Source organism: Athene cunicularia (genome assembly GCF_003259725.1).
Source record: "Athene cunicularia isolate RWA chromosome Z unlocalized genomic scaffold, athCun1 chrZ_part1, whole genome shotgun sequence".
In the NCBI taxonomy this organism is placed as follows: domain Eukaryota; kingdom Metazoa; phylum Chordata; class Aves; order Strigiformes; family Strigidae; genus Athene; species Athene cunicularia.
In genome coordinates, this window is record NW_020799142.1 from 2271707 (window position 1) to 2293851 (window position 22145).

The window sequence follows — 22145 nt, forward strand, 5'->3', positions numbered from 1 at the left end:
GGTGCTGTGCGGGCGGAGCGCGGCACCCACCAGTCCCCCGCGGGGCGAGCGAGCCGGTGTGTGGGTGCCGGGGGCACCGCGGAGTGGCTGTGGGCGGCGTTGCCCCGGACTGCTGCTGCCCTCTGTGAGGCGGGCAGGGACGCTGATCCTCACCCTGGCAGGCGCGACGAGCAGAACCCGCGGTGGGCTTGCCTCCGTGAAGCCCTGCAGTGCTCCCTGGCACCGCGGCCAGCGGGAGGCCATGTTGTCAGCGCGGCGGGCGGGCGGTTCGCCGGGCCGGGCGTGTCCGGTGCCTGGCGGGGCCTGCGGAAGCGCACGGCCCTCCACCAGCAGGCAGAGAAAGCTCAGTCACCGCCGGTGCAGCGCGTTTGGTACCAGCAGCATTTGCTAAAGAGGCTTTCTAAAAGATGCAGAACTCCTGTTAATAGGAAAGAGAGAAAGAGGGCAAGATTCAGGAATTCTGAAGTGCTCGGGTATTTTTAAATAAGTACAAAAAGATTTCACTGTCTTTTATAAGGAGCCATTAATTTGTAAACGGTATGGCTTCCTTCTTGCATTAGTGAATTTTTTCCTTTTCCATGCTGCGGGTCTGGAAGTACTGATTCTGGTACAATGCCAGGAAAAATAAGCTTTTAACAGAGAAAGTTCTGTTCCTGAGCTTCACCTTTGAAGGATATCATGTCCAGGGACACTTTTTACACAAGTAGAAAAGCAGTGAAAGGTATGGGGAGGCTCCAGCAGCTCTGCAGCAGTTACACATGTTTTTGTAAACTTGGTGCCATGGTGTGACTATTTTTGGTACTTTTACTTACCACTTTAATTTCTTTGAGGACAGGGTGTGGGAAATACAATTTAATCTGTATTTTTCAGAATGTGGAAAGTATCCACATAATTATGATACATACTGCTTAATATGGTGCAGTTTCATGACACTACAGAGATTTAGCTGACTTTTTTTGTCCAGAGAGGGTAGGAATACCATATCAGAGAGCAAACTGATGTGCTACGTCACAACATAAAGAGGATTACACATGCAGATTACAGTTCTTGGCATACCACAGAAATATCTAACACAAGCAGTATATATCAGAACTACTGTTGATGAGCTAAGCGTTTGGATAATTCTCTGGCTGTTGTACAGGTTCTTTCTGCAACAACTGAAAGGCAACATGGAGAGGAAGTCCATGAAGTGTTTGGCTGGATATGTGTATTGCTGAGTTAGCAAAGTCAGTAACAATAGTGCATGATGACACATCTCTAAGGCCTTTGCTGTGGGAGCCGGACATGTGGTTAAAACCCATAAAAGCAACAGTCCATAAGGTCAACAGACATATGCCTGACAGGCCAAAATGTTAATATGCTGAGAAATCCGTAAACTAGGAAGCTGGAAATAAGTATCTGGTATCCAAGAAGGGGGAAAGGCTCTTTTGGAAAGATTGGTGAGGTTTTTTTTTGGGGGGGGTTGTTTGTTTGTTTGGGTTTTTTTAAATTTTAGAGGAAGTTCTGTATGTAATTCTTTAGTAGAGTAAATGTCATTAAAGCAACAACACAACTTCAATCTTCTAAAAAGTGTGAGAGTGCTAGAAATCATTTGTGTGTCAGTAGGACTTCAACTCTTAGACCAGTGAATACTTATGCTGTTGCCAGTTTTCTGACTCACTGACTTCTGGATACTCCAAAGCATTGGACTCAACAGAACGCAAGCACATGGTGGAAACGTCTGCATTCAGAAGTATTACACAGAGGCTACTGTGTAAAATAGGAATGTACACACTAGCATTAGGCATTACAGCAGAAAATGTATAGCTCTGCCACTCTGTTTCAATGCTGAAAATATATTTTAAAATTAGAGATAGGTTGTTAAATAATGCTGGAATCTCATTAATGACCATTCTTGCAGTTACAGGCCCCATTTGCCATTAGTAGGTAGTGTGGGTAGCTGGCAAAATTTATTTTGTTTCTACTGCTGGCTTCTGTGCTGGTTTCATTTGGAAATAACACCAGAAAATGCTAAAGATGCTGTATTTCGACAGTAAGGAGGATTCTGAGGAGACTGCTGCCTGCTTACTTGTCTTTGACTTCTCTCAGAGCAATAGAGTCCTGGGTTTGAAATTATTCTTTTTTTTCTTCAGTCAGCACATATTTTTATTTGGGTGTACTGTCCAACAGTGTTGAAATCTTCTAGCCTGTTTGTCTTTACATTCCCCTTATTTCCCTTTTGTCGTCCCTGTAACTCCTCTGTCATCTTCTTACCTGCAGAACTCTGCAGCCAATCTTACAAATAGAAACAGTCCACCTTGAAATGACTCCTCAGCCCTTTAAAAATCCAGTTCAAAACCATCTCTTTCTTTTAAAAATATGCGCAGGTTTTCTGCAGTTTACCTCTTGGATATAGCCCCTAACTTGTCACTTTTTTTTTTTTTTTTTAAATTCTTCTTTTTTTAACCCACTTCCTTTCTTTTTTCCTTTGCAGACTGTGCAAGCTGTTAATGTTTTCTTCTCTGTGTTTCCTGCCATCTGCATCTTGCTAACTTCCCACCTTTTTTCAAACTGCATTGTATTCCATAGCTCCTTTTTCCATGTCAGAGCTAATTGCTTTCTTCTTCAATTCTATCTGATAATTTATTCAATAAATTATATTTTTATATAATTTCTGCAATATAAACTTTATACTGACTTTCATTACTATATTCAGTGTAGAGTGTTTTCTTCTTGCAGATGATAAACAGAGAGAAAGGCAAAGCATGTTAATCACAAGCAGCCAGGGCTTTCTGGCTGAGAAATGGTTTAACAAAGTGGCTGACAGATGGATCTGCAGTGTACTCTGTTTATTTCATAGTTATCAGAGCTCTTCCACACCATCCACTTCTTCCAAAAGTTGACTGGTCTTGTTACTGGGAGCGAGGGCCAGGTAACTGCTATGGTGCCCAGGACTGACACCATTCCAAAGGTCATACTTTTCAGTCTTCAAATTACTGCTATCAGTATGGGACAAATGGGTAGAAGTTATGAGGAGTCAAGAAGGCTGCAGAGTGCTATCCTAAGAGCTTAACAATTTGTTCCTAATTTCTGCATGTGTTTTTAGTCTCCAGTTGCAACTAAGACTGTCTCTCCTCAGGACAATATAACAAGTCTTTCCAGGGAGATCCTTCAAGGGCAAATTATTTTCTGTGCATTTGAGTGAGGAACAAAATTAAACAAAAAATGAAAAATCACTTTACAAGAATACTGTTTAAAATAACATAGCACTGTAAGTTATGCTTTTCCTATATTTTTGTGATATTTTGCGCTACATGGTATCCTAATCTTAGATACAGTGCTGCCCTTGAAAGAAAGCACACCAGCAGCATTTCTTGCACATGTTTTGCTACAAATTTGGTCTAACAAATTCTCGGTTCCCAAAACATTTAAAAGTATTTTCTTTCATCTGTATTCCTTTCATCAAGCAAATACGTTCCTACTTCTATAGTTACAGTTAATTCCCTCTGAATAATGCTGCTGTACTTGGGCATAGAGGCACAACACTCAAGCTAATAGGCTATATCCATTTTCTCAGCTTCACAAAAATATGAGGAATGATAGATTTTTACAGCTGTTTCTGTTGGCATAACTTCTGCAAAGTGAACAGTATATCTTTTAATATTGTGAGGGGTTTTAATGGGACTTGTTTTAAGGACTTGATACTTTGTCTCTTAAATAAGTTGTGCTTGCATTATAGGAAGAGAAAAGTGATGAAAAAAAGCATTATCTACAGTTTGCGGCTGGAAAGTTGTATCTTGATTTTGGTGTTTGTATCCATGAATAGTGATGTCTTTGTTACTCAGCACTGTTTTCACAGATTTCACTGCAGGTAATTATTCCAAAATTTTATGGAGCATGTGTGAACAGGCATGTTTACCAGAAATACAATGGTAATTTTTTAAAGCTACAACAAATGCAAACTTTACCTTGTCTTTAATCTGCTATAAATTATAAGAAGATGCATAGGTCATGTTTCTAGTAAAAGAAAAATTATTTGAGAAAGATTTAGCTTAATGAGGCAAAGGAGCTGGGTGATTTCATGCTTTACAAGGTTGTTAGCTTTCTGAAGTTTTTCAGAGCAATTTTAAGTAATTCCATTCCTTTTCTCAGGATGGCCTTGCAAAATAATTTGGAAATTATTATTTCCCTTTGGTTTTCATGAAGATTATGCAACTCTCAAAAATATGTAGAACCTAGCCATAAGAATCTATAAAACACATGGAGTACTGTCACCATTTTACCTATGTGACAGAAAGAGGGTGTATAGGTGGGCATGCACTGTTTAGGCCTTCAGAAGATATGAGGGAAAGGGTAATAACTTTTGGAATTCAGACTTTTGACTACTTTCACACATAGTTGCAGGAAGATCAGATGGTGCTCTAAGGTGAGAGATATTTTTAAAATTTTATTTATGTGTTACCATCATACCTGTCTGTCATCTAATCAGCATAGTCCAAAAACATATATAGGAATGAAACTTGGAGAGCAAGTTGTCTCTCAAATGGTATTTCCCTTGTCTAGTCAGACCCATCATCTTGTAGATAGGCTGTAAAGTATGTATTTCAAATGTTTGTGATGTGTAACCAAATTGAATGTGTTGGAAGGGAAAAAGAAAATTTTTAAATGTCAGTAAACAAACTGATGTTACACCTTTGCTATATTTGAAAGGTTATGTGAACTTTGATGCAAAACTAAGGTATACTTTTGCTGTAATGTGTTACAGAGGTACTGGGACTTGTGTATCTGAAACAAAATGACTAAAGCCAAGCTTCATATGGTTAATTTTCCCTTCAGGAAGTCTGTTTAAAGTGGACTGTGGTAAACTAAACTATTCTCTTAGTTAAAGGAGATTTTTCTTGAACTGTATTTTTTTCTCCTTAAGCCATTTGTTGCAGGAGTACTTGTGCTTTCTTTTGAAGCAACTGATACTACTGTCAGAGCATTGCAGTTCCAGTGAAAAAGGACCATTTCAGATTTTAACACATATAAAGGACATTTGACTTTGTTATGATGCAAGCTAGGATATGGAAAAAAGTTTTTAGTCTAGAGAGAAGATAAGCAGGAACTGTTCACAGAGGTCAAATGTCATCTAAGAATTCTGACAAAATAAGATAGTATTTCATATAGTTCCTTCATGTCTTGCTTCTTACTTTTCTCTGTAATTATAAATAAAGTACTGCACTGGATCTTGTTTTAAAATAATCCTTCAGAAAAGAAACACAATTATTCCATCTGGTATATTGCAAGCACTTTAGCAAAAGTGATGCAAATTGTGATGTATCTCAGAAAAACTATGTAAATTACTGATAAGCACATACACATGCAAATGCCAGCCCATATCCCAAGCAGGCTTATTCAGACCCCAGCTGTCAGCATGACAATGGTTAAAGCTCACATTAAATAAGGAATTTCATTTAACAAAAAAGTGATGCTCTCTAGTTGAACTGCTCTGTCCTAACACTATGCTTTGCAGTGGGAATTCTCTGGAATTTTCCTCTGCTCTTTTGTCTGGATTTTCATATAAAAAGTAAATAAATCTTCACTTACTCCAAAGGTGCAGCTGTAGAATGACCTTCCAAAGCAATGGGAGGGTCATATCTCTCCATTAGTGTTATCCTGTCCAAAAGCAGTATAAAACAGAGCAAAAGTTAAATTTGTTAAAAATTACGTTTCGCCACCTGGCCCATTAAGCCCACTAGACACCGGTGCTGGCTTGTGAAGGACTCTGTTCAATGCAGAATCACCATAAGGAGACTTATAGCTTTTTGCTCTATCTGGGTAGGTAGTAGAATTTCAGTGTATTTAGACATAAGGCAGTAACTGAGACTCCCTGGCTACATTTCTCTATTTTTTTCTGAGTGGGTCATATTTTCACTTGATGTTGTTCCTGTAATCTGCATTTCCGGTAATAAAGGACAAAAAATGGAAAATAACCATGTATTCTAACAGGGGAACAGGAAGACAACAGAATCAGTATTTGCACTGCTTTTGGCAGAATGTAACAGCAATATTTGCAAACATTCACACACAAGCAACTGTGGCATTTATTTTCACCTTTGGCTTTCTTTAATTGTTGCAAGGGATCACTCCTGGATTTTCTATTACCCACTTATCCTTTACACTTGGATTGCCTGTCAGGTGCTGCCACCTTTTTAGTACATTTAAGAGAGAAATTTGACATTTGAACTAGTAGCTATGGTTGCAGGCAATCTGCTTTGTTCTGGGTCTAAAGGACCCACAACTTAAGATAGCTTTTCAGCATCTGGATAAGCATTGCCTTTCCCATATATGAAACATCTGTCTTTACTGTGACCATATTTACAGGCTGCAGAACACATTGTAAATCTACATGGATTAGGTGACTCGATAGAAAACAATTATATTATGCTTTCTATTTTGGGAATATCTTTTATTCATCTGCTTGAAGATTACTGTTTTACACTTCACACCCATCTCTTTTCCATACTATACAGACCCTTTAGTTTTACACAAATTAATATCTTGAGACAATTCAGCTGATGGGTGTTTACCTATAAAAAATACTGGATTTGAGTGTTTCTAACTTTTAACATCTGTTTAAATCAAAGTATGGGGTATGCATCACTGAGAAGAACAAATGAGAACAGCAGTAAAAAGTCATATAATACTCATAGTATGGGTTTAAAATTAGTATCAGTGAGAAAGGAATAGGTACATCATTTTGATCTTTCACTGAAAGAAGCATGGACACTCTATTAACTGTATATTACACCATCTAGTTTGGTGAGCAAATAGTGTTGTTCCTTACATCATTACAGGATTTGTAAGATTTTATGGAGCTGAAAAAAAAAAAAAGGAAAAAAGTGTATGTGCAGTCTTTGGTTGGTACTGTTCCCAGTACTCCACAGAGAATAAAGCTTTAGTTTAAGCAACAGGGAACAGAAAATGGGTGACAAAGCATGCTTTGGTACCAAGCTGATGTTAACCATGAATTTCAGTAAGCATTTCTTCTCTTCTGACCCTAACCCTTGAATCTGCAGCTACCAGGTCTATTGCTAGGAGGAAATGACTAGAAGATAGATACTTTTTAAAATTTTTTTGTTCCTCCTCTCCAGTACTTGCTGATATATTTCCGTTGTTAATTTCTGTAAATGTCCAGTCCTTGTCTTAAAACTAATGATACCCACTACATAAATAAGAATTATAGTCCATTGAAACTTGAGAAACTATGCTAACTATGCTGTTACAGGAGACAGGAAGTTTAGTAAATTGGTGGATTCAGACTTAGATGTCTGTGCAACACTTACAAGAGAATTCGACTCCTAACAGACATACATTAATGAATTGAACTGTAGTCATGGAACTATGGGAATTAACAAGCCTAATTCTGTATTTCTTTGTTGGTCTGGTCATTCCTGTCTTGGATACCAAGTCTGGATTTCTGTAATCTGGTTATCCAGAGGTCTTCTTCCCGCGAGCAATGCATATGATACCTTTCAGAGCATTTTGACAAAGAATATAAGGTACATCAAGCAATTTCAGATAAACAGCATACTGTTTAATATTAATGTGTCTACTCTGGACCAGATTTACAGAACTCCTAGGTCTACTCTGAAATTGCATTGAATGAATAGTTGATAAAAAAGTAATCTCTTACATGAACAAACTCCAGAATGCCAAGTGGGGAAAGAGAAGCCTTATTTCACTAGGATTTATCCAGATTGGTCTACATTTTATAGTCAAGATTATTAAGAATTATTCATAGAGTCATCATTGTATTTCATTCTGGTAACAAGTTTAATCCGGAAAGACTTGGGAAAATGCAGTCATCATTTCCATACCTACCCCGTTGTTCTTGATTTGAATTGCAGCCATTAGTTAATCTTAGACAATATAAAAAATAAAGGAACATCAACCGATCATATGGAAAAATAGGCATCTAAATGTACCATGAAGATAATTAGATTTTACAGGATAGCAAAAATCACCAAGGGGAATGTGTGTGTGTTTATGTGTGCAATCTGCTGAAGTTGGAAAAACAACTGCTTGATGAGTGTTTTTTCATTTGCACCAGCCTACCCACTGAGCTGGTAATTATTCTTGCTCTTTATCTAATCATTATAATACAGCAACCAATGTTTTTTTCCTGCATTCCTCTTTCAAAAATCACACATAAACAAGTGTCTATATTCAGAAATTTTAATTTTCCCCTGCCCTTCACATTATTTTTAAAAGTTTTAAATTACACACAAGTACTTAATGCTCTTAAAAAAAATAACAGTGTATCTCTGAGACAGTAGAACTCCTATGAGGCAGTGATTTCCTATACCATTCTCACAAGCACAGGTCTGAGCAAAAATTCCTGGAAGGTAAAGAAAAATCATGCATCTTCAATCAAAGTGTGTCAGAATATTCAGGAAGGCATTAAAGAAGAAATAATCCCCGACTTCCCTCAAATGCAGCAAGCTGATTGTACAAATAACACTGAAAAGCAAAATTGACAACTCAGATTAATAATTGAGACATTTAATAAAATATGATTTTATAATCACAAAGTTTGAACTTCAATAGAGTCTAAATCCCGTTGAGAGACTAAAATCCCATTTAGAGAGACTAAATGCCATTGAATTTACCATTTAAAATTATATTTCTGTAGTCATTCAGGACAGACATTTTTTATAAATCATCTTGCATATATAAACTTCATGTAACTTTATAGTAGAATATGTATACCTGAATGAAATTAATATATTACAAGTTCTTCAAAATAAAGGCAGTTTCTTTGCTCTGTATCTGTACCAAACTCATATTACCAGAATCCCCAATCTCAGTACACATAGTAACAACAGTAGGAGCACCATTAATATTGTATACCATGAGGTTAAATGTAATTCTTTAAAATTCTATATCTCATATTTTATAAAGTATCATATACTGCCTATATCAAATGTGTGAGACAAAGGTTTTAATAGTAGTAGTAGTAGTAGTAGTAGTAGTAGTTGTATGTATTCCTATATTAGAATTAAAAAGCAACAGATTATTATTCCATTTAAATGGATAAATGCATGTATACTAAAAACCAACACAGGTATAGTCTGGAAATTTAAAAAATAACTCGGAAGAAAAATTATGCTGAACTTAGTTCATAATATTATGAATTTAAGTGATCCTGATCTGAAAACATTGATTCAAGATGTTGTCTTAGATGCCCGTGCTTGTAGAATGTATTCATTTTTGGTTTCTCCTTGTAGTAAAACCAGAATGGGATAAAAGACATGGAGCATTAAGAGTCTGATAACAATCAATACAGAGGAGTGAAATGAAAGGGAAATGTTCAGGAGAAAAAGGAGAGGAGGAGGGGGAAAAAAGGAGGAGTGAGAAAAAGCAAAAGAGAGAGAAAGTTAGGATGACAGATATACAGGAAAGGAAGAAAGAAATGCCAACCCACCATTATTTATGATAAACATTTCTGTCTTAAGTTACTTTCATATTACTTCAGTCAGTAATGTGTTATCCTTATTTGAGCCTTTTCATACGCTGCTATTGAAATCTTTCAGAGTATTACAGCCAGGATTTTAGAACATCTCTCAGGTTTGTCCCAGAGGTTTAATGTCTTATTAATAACCAATCATTTTTCCTTCCACAGAAAATTAGTATTTTTCTTTAGCTTACATAGAAATCTTACTGTCATCAAATTTGATTTATCCTATTTAAATCATTTGTGTATGGAAGAAATTGAAAAAGTATTTTCAAAGTCTGTTAATAACACTGTGAAGTGCTAAGGCTTGGACAACTGGCCCAAGCCAGAGTAGACCTATAGATGAAACCTGTATATTTTATAACTGATAAACCTTTTGCTAGTAGGTATTGTACTAAGTTATAACAACCCACCTATGCTGATGTAAAATGTGCTAAAGCATTGAAATACTGAAGCCTGAAAAACAGGATGGAGCTGAATCTGCTAACTTAGTCTGTAATAATTAAAAAAGTATGTAAACTCGCTAGTGAAAGATGCAGCTTAGACAAAATATAATCAGTAGTGAGGATGAAATGCTGAGAGAATGTACCACCTTCCCTTGTTTAACCTTGTTCAAGGCTGAGGAGAACCCACATATTTGGCCTTGTTAGAAACTCCCTTGATTCTCCCTCTAAGCCCTGGCCAGGCTTTGGGTAGAATCCAACAGGAGAATGAAACCAGAAATTTTCTGCTCAAAACAAAGGTGCCAGCTATTCTGGCCTGTCCATCTCTGGTATATAAGGCTGGGCCTGTTTGCAGTGACTTTGGAAGCCTCACCTATGGGTGGATGCACCGTGTAGGATTTCCCACTTGCCAGGACAGGCTCTGCAAACCCTCGCTGTAACCGGGGCTGGCCAGTGACGGTGGATCTGGGTGAGGGTAATGTATGCAAGTGGTGATGGATCTTTCTTAATCACTATTCTCTCTCTCATGTAGTAATGATTTGATGCATTACCCTGTATTTTCCTATTTGTTGCTTTAGGTGCATTACTCTGTCTTTTCTTACTACATGTTTTACTCTGTTAAATTATTTGGTTATCACTAGTAAAATACGGCTACGCTTTCCACTCTGGTATCCAAGTTTAATTGGTATCCCTAATCTGCAAAACATACTATCACAATAATATCCTCTCCCCATCAAATGCTTAAATTCATCTTACTAGTATTCAAAAATTCCTTGGTACATCTAAATTAAAAGTAAATAAATTAATATCATATTGATAGTCATCAGTTTTAAAGCAGAATTATGAACATTTTGTGATATAATACATCTAAAATATATACAAAACCTGAACAACAGATTCAAAAGCCAAAATGAAATTACTCATGTAGGAATGCTGAGAAACAGCAATGCAACCAACGTCCAGAAAGAAATCCAGGAAAGCCACATGGCTTGAAATTAAAGGAAAACAAACTGGGTAATGGAAGGCATGCTGTGCAGAACAAGCAAATAAAACCAGCAACCAATAATGTACAGAAATTACTGAAATAGGGTATGAAATACACAAAAAGGATAATGATGAAGGCAGAAAAATGGGCTCCTGAAGTGCCTAATACTAATAATGAAAGGGAAGAAGGAAATAGAAGAACAGTATGGCTAAAGCAAATGTGTTGCACAAAGCCCATCATTCTTTTCATGTGTCAAAACCACTGTTTTTGCTTTGACACTTCTTTAAAACAGGCAGGGTTTTGTCTATGGGTTAATCTGAGGCATGAGGCTAAGAAAGGAAAATCTTTGCACCCTGATACACCACTGTGAAAGGAATCCAAAGGGAATATTGAACTCTCATTCTGAGCACACCCACTTTGCAGAAGTGTAGCATTTTTATATCAGCATATTTTAAATTGCTTTCTATTGACAATGCAGTGTCATGGCATCTGACAAGACAGAAGGGTAAGAAGGAGGATGTAGAATAGTAAAAGGAGGCAGATTACAGAGCTGTTGGAAGGAGCAGAGTGTCATTAGTCTGTTTTCAACAGCAGTTTCATTTCCAAACTGATTCCTAGTAAAATGGTGCCAAGCATATTCCTCACCAGCCCAGACTGCAGAAAAATCTTCAGAAAAATCAACAGGCTCCAGCTAAGTAATGGCTGTACAAGGTGTTCAGTAAGGACTGAATAGATCCTGAAAGTTTACAAGTTGTTGGTATGAAAATCATGAATTGATTAATTATAGAAACTGTAATGGCTTTAAGAGATCAAGAAGATGTAGGGCAAGAATTTTGATGAGAAAGTATTAATTTCAGTCAGTGATAAAAGGGTTACTGAATCCAGTGGAAAATTTTACACTTAAGTCCCCATTTCTATTGCTCAAATAGAAGACTTTGTCCAGAATTTTTTAAACCTAATTCTAATTTTTTTTTTTAGCTATTCCATGAATATATGCCTTAAAAAGAATGATGTTAGAATTGGTAGCAGTATAGATCTGCTGAGCCTATTTTTACTAAGATATTGATGTAGATTGATGAAAATGCCAGCATCTTGTGATTTACCTCTTCTTAAAGGGGTACCTTGCATAAACAGCTGGCCAGGAAATTAAGACATAGGTACTGGTAAAACTGATGTTAAAATGCTGAAGACAACAAAGAAATAAAGGGAAGCCTTTGTTTTATGGCAGTTTTGCTGCTCTGAAGGTTACTCTGAACAAAAAGCAAAATGGATGTGTCAGATCACACAAGCATTTCAGAAGGCTAAAAGGCTGGGGGGGGGGGGAAAAAAAAGATCAAGGTGAAGGCACCTGCTGTGAAGATAAAATCAGCTGTTCATGTATGGTCCGTGTCTAAGGAAGGGCAAACAGCATTTTGACAGCTGGAGAGTGTGGAGTTCCCACTAGAGACCACCCATGAATGGAAGAAGTGAAATCACCTTCACAAGTCATCAGCTTTCAGGTAGAACCACAGGACTTTGCTTTTCTTACCTCATAACTGCATCTTAGCATCACCTTTTACCCACCTATGTGCTTGAGACATGATCTATGATCCAGACTGCTCCCTGTCAGTAATGGAGAAAAGAATTCAACCTTGTTTTCTTTTAAAAAATGTAACCATACAGAGGCTACAGTGGAAATGGTTTGTTTCAACTGTAGGACTAATCTACAGTTATCATCTGGTAACTGCACATGCAAATAGATTGTTACATCAGTCCATTATCCAACAAGTACTAGATGTGCCACTATCATGGTTGTACCAAACCTCACCTTCATAAAAATGAAGCCCCCAAAACTCAGTATGAGTCTGTGTTGCCACTGTCAAAGCCAATGAAAACAGAAAATGCTGGAATGAAAAAAACTGTTCATTGCCTGATGCATTAATGGAACTAATTTCATGTTTACAATTCTGTCACTTCAGTTTAATTCTAGTTACTTGCTATTAATAGAGATTAGAGGATCCTTTCGTTCAACTTAACTAAATCTATCACTTATATTCCTGATCTTCTTTTTTTTTTTTTTTTTTTTTTTTTTTCAAATGCTTTGTTACTTCAAGTAGGCACTATGCATTACTCAGCTGTTCAGTTTAGAATGCAAGCTCATTACCATACTCATTATTATGGATTATGGAAGTTGCCTGACTGGCCTTCATTAACCATCTGGAATTTAAACACTGATTTGTGTTTATATGTAACTAATTTTACAAAAACACCTGAACATCCACTGGAAACATAATTTAATCTGTTTCTCAGTATTTTTGCAAGACCTCAATGATTGTTACAAAACCATATTTTGCTTTACTATTTCATATACCTATATGGATAACATCACACAATTGCATACATGCAGTAACAGAGATAATGTTTTCCCTCCTTCTACTGCCTGTTCAATAAACTGGTTGTTTTCTCTGTCTTATGAGACAGTCTAAACAATCTTAGATTGATAGTGCAAGGCCTGTGCAAAAACAAGGGGACGCATATGGGACTGTTCGAAAAAGACATACCAAGTACTGATAACGTTGCTAGGCGATTAACTCCTAGCCCAAAGAGAAGTCCCTCCTAGTCTTTGAAAAACAGACAACCCCAAAACATTGGTCTGGAAGAAAGCTAGAGAACAACTGAGGCTGCGCAGAGCGATATGGAGAAAAGTTCATCAGTGAAGAAGAGGAGGAGACCTGATTACCATGAGAAGCGAGGGGAGGCGGGGGTAGACTATGTATATGTATAGGCGTTTTATGAATATGCACTATTTTGTAACATATAAGCCGGACGGGAGCTGCAGACGGTGCGCATGCTTGTGGTGGAGCGATCCCCCATGCGCCCAGCGCTGAATAAACATACCCACTTTATAACCCCAAAAGTTATAGAGTGATTTCTCTGCAAAACATCTTTGACAGTGGCTGATTTGATGAAGTCTTGGCAAGGATCAGTTTTCAGTCCATGCTTTTCACAAAGAACTAGGTTTGGGCCCAACACTTTACTAGCTTGGATTTACTGCTTTAGATGACTATCCAGAGTTCTTTTATAAGTTGCTTCTGATTTTTTACAGTACGATATTTCAGGAATTCCATTCTGGTGTCCACAAGGCACTAGAGTCTAAAAGGATCTGAAGGAGAAGTGATGCAGATTGGATATAGCTCCTTTTTCCTTCTGAATTCTGTAAAACTGCTTTTCGTTCTAGGTCTTGATCATTCATAACCTTCAGTTTAAACAAAATAATTTGTAATTACTGCACTATCATTACCAAATATATTAATTCATCAAGGTTTCAAAACATCCGTTTAAAAATATTTCAAAGATCACTTGTAAATATTGTATTATGTTAACAGCTTGAAAATTTCTCTAATATCAGAATCACTCTGTAAAACTTCTGGGAAATGTATTAAACTCATATTACACTGTCTTAATCTTCAGAAAAGTCTCCATCTTTCTCAGTTGTATATTTCTTCAAATTATTTGCCTGAGCCTAGAGACTAGTACTTCTTCATAAGCTTTTCCAGCAGGAACAGTTGCTTTATCTAACTCATGGTCTTGTGCTCCTGTGCCATTATGAATATTCATCCTAGCATTGACAGTGTATGTAGTTCCCCCAGGCCAACAAAGCCCCACACCATGAAACTCAAGAGATGAATCACTCATTCCTGAAGGTTTCCACAAAAGAGCACTGTGAGCAGGTTCTATGTGACCAAGAGACGTCAGTGATCCATCTAACCCCTTTGCAGCTCTCAATGGTGAACCAAGATACTGAGCCCTGTGGTAGATTTATACACCTAAAGTGGAACGTGGTGTATAGTGTAAGGTACTGTGGTTGGAAGAGTAGGTGGGTGGGAAAGATGTTGGTGTCGCTGTGCAGCAGAAAACAAGAGAGGACATGTGCCATATTGTGAAATAGGTAGCTAGAGGCTTTAGATGGCAGCATGGCTTCAGGTTTTTTTTCCCAACATGGTTTATATCACACTCCATATATTGTCATGGGTGGGTGCACAGGGTAAACTCTCAATGACACATACTCTTCTCTTCCTGAGGTCATGTTTAGTAAAGAAGAGAGCCCTACTAATTGCTGTTAAAGAAGGACTTTTGGCCTCCTTGGGAACTGATCGTAGCAGAAGATGATGTCTCCAAAAGACAGGATTGCATTTGCTTACATGACCTCAGCAAACCCTGTAGACCAGCTCTGGGTGGTACCTTGATCACTGTGTTGTCTGTTTGTCCCATGTTGTCCCATGTGCTATTCAAGACGTTCATGCATAACATAAACTGGATTATGTCCTCCATAGCAGCTAACCCAGCTTTTACTTGTCTGTGTTACTAGCAGTAAGGGGGGTTCTTCTTCCCTCCCACAAACCTTTTCTGCCTCACACCTGTAAGAGATGTGGTTTTAGAGCAGAATGCTGGCCAATGGGAATGAAGAGAGAGTGTGCTCTCACTCTCTCAGCTACCAACTTAATAGTCTGGTTATAATGCAGTAATACAATAGTAAATTATCGACTTTGTATAGATGAAAATTAGGTAAAATCTGTATTTCCAGATTTAAACCAGATAAATTCCACTCCCCTGCATTTCCCCTATGCTATCACTATGGTATCAAGTAGATACATTGACCATTTTTTCTGCTGGGAACATGCAATTTATGTAGAAAGTTCCTGATTCATCTGGCCTGGGCCTACAATTTAAAGGAAGTAGATATTCAAACATAAGGCTGACATAGCCAGACTATCAGTACTATCAGTGAGGCTGACAGTAAACTAATCTTAATATAATTAAATTATATACTTCTGACACCCTGCAAAATCTTCCTTTAAATTGAATTGCCATTGAGATGCTGCATTAGTGATCTCAGCAGGTATGCCCTATTAACTAGGATTGGCACCATTATGCAAGTATCATGATGCAAGGGTAAATGGTAAGACCTGTGAGAATCTGAAAAAAATCCTTGGTTTTCTGACACAGTAAAGAAGACTAGGACTCTGAGAATGTCAACAAGGTACAATATTCACCATCATCATCAAAACTGACCAGAGGTTTGCTCTTAATAAATACGAAAGGGAGAAAACCTTCTACAAAATGTGTGGGAGCCTGTTTAGTTCGAGAATAAAGCTCTACATGTTTTCCAGACATCAGACTGACAAAATCCAAGCCCTAGTCTGTAATTTTCTCTTTCTAGTAAAGTAGAGTAAATGCAATAGGAACAGTTACTTTGTGCAGACATCTCCTGCCTCTGAGGCATTCTCTGCAGTGCTTTCTGTCTGTATGAAGTCCCCCAGAGGCTGCTGAAATCCCCCGGAGGCATGCTGTTGCCAATCCCGGATGATGGGTAGCCCCTGCAGAACTGCTGGTGAAATACCCCTGCTTGGCTCTGGTTTTACACCCTGCTCTAGCTGCCTGCTTCTGGCCTCTGTTAGAGGTCCAGGCAGGTGGGTCACTTGGTCCCTTAGGGCATGTTTTTTATGTCTTCCTACATGTCCCCTGTACAGAAGAGAAGTAGCCTCATTCCTTGCATAAATAACATAATTTTAACTGATGTTTTCATTACTTTTTCATTTTGAGTGCCCACTTGTTAAATTCCACTGATAGTAGGAATAGCACAAAGAGCATGCTTTCTGGATTCACATTTGCATGACAATTATCTTAATTAAAATAAGGCTGTAGATGACCAGTTCATTGCAATAGATGGAATAGATTTCCATTCATAATAACACCTAATGACTTTTGACCAATTTTCAGTATTTGTCAGACTTTGTTCTGCCTTCAAATTCTCAGAAGTCAACACTTCAGATAACGTATTTCTGTTCTTTGCTGTACTAATGCATACAATTAAGCTTAGAAGCTAATAGGTCTTTAGATTGTGATGGCATCAATTAGCTATGCTATTACTTTGGGTAAATGGCCAGAATGATAGAAGTATGATGATAGAAAACAGAAAATTATTTGCCTAAATGAAACTGTGCTTCTCCATCTTATATTATTATCATCAGTGGTAGTACTAGTTGTGGACTATTAGGAGTAAAAATTGTAGGAGTAGATATATTTAATAACAATAGCAAAATCAGATTGTATGTAATCAAGGTGTTCTGACATGTTCTTTCAAACCATCACACAAGCTAATCTGTAATAAGGACTTCTACAAAACTGTATGTTACTTTCTGTTTCTCTTAAACCAACACACATTACTTCTTAAATCTTCTGAAATATAGTATGAATTTTCATATAATCAGAATTGAACAATTATTAATTTAAGCACCTTTGAAACATGGATTGCCATTTAGAGTAACTACACTGTTTTCCAAATAATTTATTTCTTAATGTAGACATATACAGAACTTGCAATTCCATTTTTAATGCCTGTTGCAAACCATTTTGCTCTACCAGAAAATCACATTCATTTCTGAATTGTACTGTCACTTTTATTGACCTTTATTGCTTTAGTCACTGCTGCCATAGTCTTTCTACCTTGTTCAACAGAATGTATTAGTGTAGCCTTTTCCTTTTTAATAAGACATTTTATCAGAGGTTTAGGCTGTCTTTGTATAAACAATTGTTACTGCTCCTGTAACGCCTATTTGGAAACTGACCAGTTTTTCACACATATGTTCTGAAGCAATATGCATATATTTTCCAGGAAACATTGTTACTGCATGGATAAACTTCAAATTAATTTCACTGTTATTCTGTGCAGCTGCATATTGTGATAAGGTGGCAGGTGCCAGTAATCACTGGCTCAACACTGATCCTTATTTTGGAATATCTCTCTTTTGGGAGTATTTGTGAGAGCCATTACCACAGACAATTTTGGGGAGATACTTTTGAGCAGGTGCCTTTGTCACTGCCTCAGTTGTGGGTCTGTACAATGCATTGCATCCTGTCTTCAGCCTGCAAGTTCCTGGAGAATGGCTGTTTATTTTGAAATGTTTATGTATACAATGGTGAAGAAACAATCTCTGGAGGACAGCAGTATTACCGCTGCTGAGTGAGATTTGCCTTTGCAAAGGAAAACCTATGTGTTCTTCTTCTTGGATGCCACTTCTTCTCTTTAATCTTGCATTGCTTGCCAACTTGAGGTGAAAGCATAGTTACAGCTAAGTGTCACATTGCATAGTCTCTGCTGGCTCTGCAGACTTCCCAGTGAGTCAGAAAAGCTGTCTGTTAGCATTTTAAAATCCTGTCTTGGCCTTATCACGGCACCACTAGGTTTTTTACCATGTTCCAAATGAACATCAAACTGTTCAAAGTCAGGGGATCATCTTCTGCCTCCATCTGTGAACACAACTGAAAATAAATCAACTAAGAATGTGTACTGTACAAGGAACAGTCTGGACCATGTTGTCCGTAAGAAAGAGCTACAGATTCATTTGAGTTATGGGTAGATAGTCATCACAGCAAGAATATATATCAGAACTTGCACTGCTTTTCTTCACTTTCATCTATTCAGTGAAATGTGTGTGTGTGTGTGTGTGTGTGTGTGTGTGTGTGTGAATCACTTTTAAATTCAGTATTCTTTTGTAGTGGGCATTATTATCTTCATACAAAATATTCCTTCATTTTTAGAAGTTTGCAAATTACATACATATATTTAATGTACATCAACATTATATTATATGTCTTTCATCAAATAAAACTAAATTGCTTTAGAAAACTTTCTGTAATTACACAGTATATTTAGATATGTCATACAGGATTAAAAAAAGTGACTCCCCTTGCAGCTCAGTAGATTGCACTGGCCTTTAGGTTTCATTTACAATGATCCAGAACACTGGTAATTAACTCACGAAGTCAGTCCATGAATATACAATTGGAAGTATCTGCTGTTTTGAGGAGGCAGATTTAAAAGGAAGAGAGCACAGAAAAGGGCACATTCATTTTTCTGCCATGTTTTGATAACGCAGGATATCTAAGGAGATTGCTTTTCCATAAGGACAAATACAGTTAAGAAAGGCTGCTGTATGGATACTGAATAGTTGAGAAAGGACATCTGGTGATATGCCATTTTAAAAGATTAATAATTATTTTTTCCTACCACTGCTATCTTGTAGTGGTAATATGAGAAACTAATTTTAAAAGTTTCCTATAAACTTTTGAAGATTAGCATTAAATTTTCAGAAGTATATTTCTTGAATTTTTCTTATCTGTATCTGGAAAAAAGAAAGCTATTGGTGCCAATATCTTATATTTTAATAACACCCACCCATCCCCTCTCTCACCCAGTAGATCTGTCTAAAATCTAGATTCTGCAAGGTACAGAATATGGTGACCAGCCACCAACAAAATACTTAAACACGTACTCAGCAGTCACCAAAGGCAGTAGGATTTAAATTTGGTTTAAGTCCTTTGACAAGAAGGGAGCTTTGCAGAAGACTCATGAAACATTATGGGAGTTCATTCGAACTTATTTTACAAGTTTTATTTATTCACTCTATTTTCTATCCTCCTGCAAAAAAGTAATTAAAACTTGCTTTAAATGGTTGTTCAAGTAACAACATGAGCTCTGGGGACAATAAAGAGCAAAAGCTGAATATATCACCCACTCTGAAGAGCATAAGTGCTAATTAGAAAAGTTTGCAACTTTGACTGAAAATGGTATAAACCAAATTAAAAAAAGAGAAATTGCCACTGAATTTGGACACTTTCTGTGTGGACAGCTGTCAGTGACAGTGAATACAAAATACATGAACAAATGGTGATGATTATGGTAATGTACATGACTGAGTGCAGGTAAGCAAGCTGATCTATATTTACTCTGAGACACTTAACTAAGTAAAGTCTTCAGTCTTCCTCACTTCTTTGCTGAATAAGGAGTAGATCAGATTTTGGTGATGAGAGGTCCTGAGAGGAAAACAGTGGGGTTGTTGAAAAATTTCCATCTGAAGTGAAACCATGGGTGTAGAGAAAAGGAAGAGGTAGGTGTGGCAAAAGCTCTGGTCACCTGTTACCCAAGGAAAACAGCTCACTAGATAAACAGCTCACTAGATGTGACTGTGGAAGATAATCTGCTTCATGCAGGGAAGTTAAACAGTAACTTATTCTCCACAAGTTGGAAAGAAAATGATACTGGAACATACTTTTGTCCTGGGCCACTGAACTATAACCGTGCACTGAACCCAGTGAGTAAATATAGCCTAGTAAATAAAATATTCTAATTTTATTGGACTGAAAATTACCAGTTCAGTAGAGCCCCTGTTTTATAATACATTAGAATTTCTCCCAAAAGCCATCAACAGCTAATTAATTATCCTTATCAGCGCCCTGCCATCAAAGACCTCTCTCACCCCTTCAAGTACTAATGGCCATCACACCTTTTCCCCTGTTAATAATAAGCTTATTTGCTCTTTTATGTAAGCAAGTTCCTTCTCTTCCCCACTTTTCTTTCTTTCTTTTTTTTTTCCCCCCTTTTTTTTTTTTTTTTTTCCTTCTGGTTTTATAACTGGTTGAATGATGTTGTTCAAAGCCATAGCAATTGTTCCCAGCATGAAGAGAAATCTGTTGTTTCTCCTTTAGACTTGAAGAATGGACTGCATGCCTGATAACCTGCTTTCTTCCAACAGTAACAGTTAATTGTGGGATATAACCTCGCCCAGCAATCCTTTTCTCTTTTTGGTCCACAAGGACTTTCATTCAAGTACACTTGTTGAATTATGAGTACTGGGCCTACAAGACACAGATGGACAACTGCACTGTTTGTAGAATGATTACTGTATCTAACAGCAAACTAGGCAAAACTGGGCAGACACTATCTAGACTGACAGATGAAAAAAAAAATAATTGTAGAGACATTAATATTGTCATGGGCATCAAGAGCCTGTCAACTTACTGTGTTTGGAGGCATGTTCCTAAAAATTGTCCAACATGAGAATCATGAAGCCACTTGACCATGTAAATCAGAGATAAACCACTGCAAACAGATTTTTATGTTTGTCAGTCACACATGAATTATAAAACAGGTGTTTGGTCAATACACTATTATTTGTACATAGCTTATGTTTTTAAGAGTCTTGTATAATACAAAGGCTATTAACCTAATTATTTTAAAAAATACAATATTTCAAAGTCTTCACTTCATGTAAATGTGCTAACCAGCAGATCTGTCTAAAACCACAAACCAATCACAGTAATAAACATTTGATACAGTTTTACTGTTAGACAAGATCTAAAGTTTCAAAAAAGGAAAAACAGATTTAAACATGGTCTCCCCACTGGTAAATGCATTCTATAACTCTTCAGGGTGCTTGCATTTGATAGCCAGCAAGCTAGGTATGTACACTGATATCTGTAAGAGCAGTTCATTACATGAGTGATTGCTCCAGTTGCAAACTTCAGAAAGTCATGGCCACATTTTTTTCTTTCTGCTTCCTAGTGGAAAATCCTGTTCTATTGGTCTATTCCTGGAATCACTTATTCCACAACATTTTAATTCTATAGGAAAGCAGAGGTCTTGTGTCATGCTTTTCACTTCTTTTACTTTTTTATTTGAGGGTAAGTTTCTGCTAACAGCTAAGTTTCTTTTTATTTTCTTCCATTAATCATAATCTGAATAACAGTACACAACAGCACACTGAAAGACTGTTGGCTAAGAGTTCTTGTTCTCTACTGTGTTTTAATGTCAGTCTGAATGACTGCTTTTCCATGAATGTGCACAGAACTCAAATATTAGCACATGAAGCCTAGTAAATCTAGTAGATGCCTGAGCAAACACGAGCACACTATTGAAACTTCCCATGAGCTTTTTTTCTAAAAAATCTGCCATAAGAATCTCATTCAAGGTCTAACATTATCTGACAAATACTCAAAGTCCACAAAACCCCAAATCAAACACTCTTTGTATGCTTGTTCAAAGACTGTATTGGTAGGCATTGGTAAGGTATCTGCCATTCTGCTATTTATTATGCATTAATAATGTATTATTTATTTAATATGTATTGATATTATTTTTGAGTGAATGATACGTTACTGTCTCACTGCTGCCCAGCCCCATTCCAGGAGGTCTGCATGTAGCATTGCTCTTTTCCCACCCACAACTCTGACCTCCCTATCTGCCTTCTCCAGCTGCCCTGAACCTTTCTGTCCTACACTCCATTCTCTTCCCCCGGGATACACATCATCTGTGGAAAGCTTTTGATTCTTCTTCTGTTTACAGAAGGGAAGAGAAGAAATAGTGTAAAAGTTCTGGACTGCACCTGTCATTTTTATGAAAATATTTACTCCTTTTCCT